This window comes from Pieris brassicae, unplaced genomic scaffold, assembly GCF_905147105.1.
Source record: "Pieris brassicae unplaced genomic scaffold, ilPieBrab1.1, whole genome shotgun sequence".
Classification (NCBI taxonomy): domain Eukaryota; kingdom Metazoa; phylum Arthropoda; class Insecta; order Lepidoptera; family Pieridae; genus Pieris; species Pieris brassicae.
In genome coordinates this window covers 2,501-7,500 of record NW_025575903.1, presented here as the reverse complement: position 1 = coordinate 7,500, position 5,000 = coordinate 2,501, and the positions used below count along the sequence as shown (strand labels likewise).

The following is a 5,000-nucleotide window of genomic DNA, read 5'->3' as shown; positions in this document are numbered from 1 at the left end:
GCCGCACCTGTACGAGAAACATTTTCCTCTGACGTTGCATCGGAATAATTATTATAATTCATTATTATACATACATACATACATCCAACATACATACATACATATTATAATAAATATAATTGTTTTTTTTGTTTTTTCTTTTCTTCAAATAAACCCACATTGCCATTTTCTCTGAGCGTGTGCTGCGAGCTTCAACGAGAAACATATCTATCAATACAAATGTCTATTCAAAAAAAAAGAAAACAAACAAAATCATATCAGTCAATAAAATAAATAATAATATTTTTTTACTACTACTACTAGTACTACTACGTGCTACTACTGCAACGCCAATACGACATACATAATAAAATGAAAAATCGTCTCTCTCTCGCTCGCTCTACGAGAAACATTCGACGTCCGCTCCAATGCCGACGCGGACTATTGCTCTCGGTATAGATGTGGAGCGAAACAGTCGTGCGCACAGCGTCGACTCGTTCTCGTTGCCGCGCGTTCGTTTCGTCTCAAATAGACACGAACGACGGACGAGAGAGAATAGAATGTGTTCTTGTTTTTGTGTTTGTGCGAAGTGTGAGAATATTATATACATATATTCGCGCATGGATGATATAGATATGGGTATGGATTTTCGGAGGAAATTATATCAAATTCGTATTTCGAATGCGAGACCGCCGAGATCTTTCCCAGCTCTCTCTCTCTCTGTGTGTGTGGTGTATAGTACATTTTATATATCTCTCCTTGTGTCAACACAAAATAACAAAGAATATACATACTACTCCTCCTCATATTTTATATAATATAATATTAAAATTATATTATAGCACCCGCGTTCGCAGACCGTATGGTGATGTTACCAATCGACCAAGATTTGGGACCGTCTCCCCCGGTGTTATCTGTGATGTTAAAAGAATACGCTTCTAGGCACACCTCAACGCAGGGCGCCTAGCGTGTTCGACACGTGCGCGGTCGCCACGGCGACCGTATATGTAAAGAATGTATAAAAGAGGACGCAACACCGCGCCCATCGTCGAAACGGTGTGCGCAGCGTCGTGTTGGAATTTATCCCTCAAGCTCCGGGCGTTGATCGTATCTAGTGCGAATCATGCGTGTGTGTGCGCATGTAATTGCCAGCCGAGTTTTAATATGTTTACAATAACGTATTGAATAAAAATTGAGAAGTTGCGTTTAGATGAATGTTCAATTTTCAAATTGTCACAACATCGATTCCCGCCCGCGGGGTCGTGTTCGTTGCAGTTTTATGTCCCTCACAGGTGGTCGAGCATCGTTGTACATCACCTCGTTGCGAGATCGTGACGGGACGGCCGCTCGTAGACCGGTCAAAGTTAGTCTATCGATATGAAGCGCGAACGTCGCGTCGCGTGCAAATTCGACGCGTTACGTTCACGCGTGTCGAGAAGGCGCGCGCGCAAGCGCGCGCCCCTCGACGCCCGCCGAGCCAGCGGCTCGCCGAAGCCGCGTGACCGCGGTGTAGGCGTGTCGTTTGCGTAAGCAGCTCCCTGGGTTGATCCTGCCAGTAGTTATATGCTTGTCTCAAAGATTAAGCCATGCATGTCTCAGTGCAAGCCGTATTAAGGCGATACCGCGAATGGCTCAATATATCAGTTTTGGTTCCTTAGATCTTACTCAGTTACTTGGATAACTGTGGTAATTCTAGAGCTAATACATGCAATCAGAACTCTGACCAGTGATGGGATGAGTGCTTTTATTAGATCAAAACCAATCGGCGGAGGGCCATGCGTCCGAAGTCGTTAATTTTGATGAATCTGGATAACTTTTGCCGATCGCACGGTCCAGTACCCGGCGACGCATCTTTCAAATGTCTGCCTTATCAACTTTCGATGGTAGTTTCTGCGACTACCATGGTTGTCACGGGTAACGGGGAATCAGGGTTCGATTCCGGAGAGGGAGCCTGAGAAACGGCTACCACATCCAAGGAAGGCAGCAGGCGCGCAAATTACCCACTCCCCGGCACGGGGAGGTAGTGACGAAAAAATAACGATACGGACTCTTACGAGGCCTCGTAATCGGAATGAGTACACTTTAAATATTTTAACGAGGAAACAATTGGAGGGCAAGTCTGTCGGGTGCCAGCAGCCGCGGTAATTCCAGCTCCAATAGCGTATACTAAAATTGTTGCGGTTAAAAAGCTCGTAGTTGGCATTTGTGCGCCCGCGCTGTCGGTGCACCGCATCCGCGGTGATACTGACACGTCTGCGGAGCATATCGTCGGTGAGCCGGCGGTAAAAACGCCGGTTCAATATCAAAATCCTATCGCGGGTGCTCTTCGGTGAGTGTCGAGGTGGGCCGACAATTTTACTTTGAACAAATTAGAGTGCTCAAAGCGGGCTCAAAATGCCGCTTGAATATTTCGTGCATGGAATAATAGAATATGATCTCGGTTCTATTTTGTTGGTTTTCAGAACTCCGAGGTAATGATTAATAGGGATAACTGGGGGCATTCGTATTGCGACGTTAGAGGGTGAAATTCTTGGATCGTCGCAAGACGAACATCAGCGAAAGCATTTGCCAAAGGTGTTTTCATCAATCAAGAACGAAAGTTAGAGGTTCGAAGGCGATTAGATACCGCCCTAGTTCTAACCGTAAATATGTCATCTAGCGATCCCGCCGACGTTACTACAATGGCTCGGCGGGCAGCTTCCGGGAAACCAAAGATTTTGGACTCCGGGGGGAGTATGGTTGCAAAGCTGAAACTTAAAGGAATTGACGGAAGGGCACCACCAGGAGTGGAGCCTGCGGCTTAATTTGACTCAACACGGGAAATCTCACCAGGCCCGGACACCGGAAGGATTGACAGATTAACAGCTCTTTCTTGATTCGGTGGGTGGTGGTGCATGGCCGTTCTTAGTTGGTGGAGCGATTTGTCTGGTTAATTCCGGTAACGAACGAGACTCTAGCCTGCTAAATAGGCGTCGTCATTCAAGGTGTGCGCGACTCTCGGGGAGCGCAACTCACTGGCGACGTATTAAAATTCTTCTTAGAGGGACCGGCGGCTTCGAGCCGCACGAGATTGAGCAATAACAGGTCTGTGATGCCCTTAGATGTCCTGGGCCGCACGCGCGCTACACTGAAGGAATCAACATGTTCTCCCTGGCCTAGAGGCCCGGGCAACCCGTTGAAACTCCTTCGTGCTGGGGATTGGGGGTTTGCAATTATCCCCCATAAAACGAGGAATTCCTAGTAAGCGCGAGTCATAAGCTCGCGTTGATTACGTCCCTGCCCTTTGTACACACCGCCCGTCGCTACTACCGATTGAATGATTTAGTGAGGTCTTCGGACCGACACGCGGTGGCCTCACGGCCGTCGGCGTTGCTGGGAAGTTGACCAAACTTGATCATTTAGAGGAAGTAAAAGTCGTAACAAGGTTTCCGTAGGGGAACCTGCGGAAGGATCATTAACGTTGGTTTTTTCTTTTTGTTTTGTTGTTGTCAAAGACTCGCAAAAAAAGAAAAAAAATACAAAAACACGTGAATGATACGAATCAAAAATCGAATCCGAGACGGTTGACTCTCTCTCGTCGATTCGCGACGTGTGCGTTGCGACACGCTTTGATTAGCGTTCGCTATCGCCTATTGATACTTTGAAATAATATTTTAATTTTTGTGTACAACCACGCAAATAAAAGAGATTTTCTTTCTTTTCATTTGTCGTACACGTTAATGATAAGTATTATTTTCAAATTTTTTTGTTTAATTTTTTCGCACCTTTTATATTTTCTCATACAAAAACACACACAAAAACAAAACGATTACCCTGAACGGTGGATCACTTGGCTCGCGGGTCGATGAAGAACGCAGTTAACTGCGCGTCATAGTGTGAACTGCAGGACACATTTGAACATCGAACATTTCGAACGCACATTGCGGTCCGTGGAGAAATATCCAGGACCACTCCTGTCTGAGGGCCGGCTGCATAAAAACAAAAAGCCACACTGTTCGCGTGACGAGCGGCGATCGCTGCGACTCCGGTCGTAGCGCCGCATCTCTGTCGCGCGTGCAATTGACGGTTTCGCTAGGGCCGCCGAGCGGCCGAACGATCCGTTCGAATATATGTTCGATTACGACTCGTCATCCGTATTGGCCGTGTTAAGCCACGTCTATACGATACTTTTGTCGCACAAATAAATTCTCCCCGCCGCACCGTGTCTCCCGCGGCACGGGTGCGCGTCGAGTCTTTACGCAACGACATCATCATCGACGACGACGACGACTACAACGACAACAACGACGTTCGCGTTTACGCGTCGCGCGTGTTTGCACGCATCGTCGCCCGGTCCCGCATGGCGATCGCGCGACGGTCGGCGCCGGTGCGCGCGTCGACGTGTCTCGACGCTGTCGTTGAAAGTTGTCGCGTTTCGGCTCAGTTTCTCTTACTCTCGCGAGAGGAAGCGAAACGCGCGCGCCCGCTGCTCTAGCGGTTGCGCCCAGTGTGTGCGTGCGGTGTTTGTGCAATTGTAGTGTGTACGAAATTATTGTGACGTGTGTTCTTAAAACGGACGGAACGATGCCGTCGTTAACGAACAACAACAGAAGAACCGCTTGGTGGTGTGCGATTGATTGATTTCGCGCAACGCGACATCTATGTGTCGCCACCACCACGCTGTTCGCAAGGTGCCGCGCCGCTTTCGTGCGAGCGCATATAATGTAGGCGGACTCGACGTCCGGAGGGCGCGTGGCGTCGTCGACGCGCTTGTAAAAATAGCGTGTCGCGTACGCCCGTTGCGCCGACGGATATCGCGTCTGCCTCACACCTTTTTATCGTTGGCCTCAGATCAGGGAGGATCACCCGCCGAATTTAAGCATATTAGTAAGCGGAGGAAAAGAAACTAACCAGGATTCCCTTAGTAGCTGCGAGCGAACAGGGATGAGCCCAGCACTGAATCCCGCGGTCGTCTCGGGCGCGGGAGATGTGGTGTTCGGGAGGTTCCGCTTTCTCGCGGACTCCGCTACCGTCCAAGTTCG

The 5,000-nt window shown here is 48.6% G+C and overlaps 2 non-coding genes and 1 pseudogene across 2 annotated transcripts; all 3 read left to right on the top strand.

Moving 5' to 3' along the window:
• Positions 1-1,514: 1,514 nt before the first annotated feature.
• On the top strand, positions 1,515-3,436 carry LOC123719169. Its single transcript, XR_006755239.1, has one exon. It is a non-coding gene; the product is annotated as a small subunit ribosomal RNA (ribosomal RNA).
• Positions 3,437-3,788: 352 nt separating this feature from the next.
• Positions 3,789-3,946, top strand: LOC123719173. The gene has a single exon (XR_006755242.1). It is a non-coding gene; the product is annotated as a 5.8S ribosomal RNA (ribosomal RNA).
• Positions 3,947-4,800: 854 nt separating this feature from the next.
• Positions 4,801-5,000, top strand: part of LOC123719171 — a pseudogene marked incomplete at its 3' end in the record, with an annotated part of 2,700 nt that continues 2,500 nt past the window's right edge.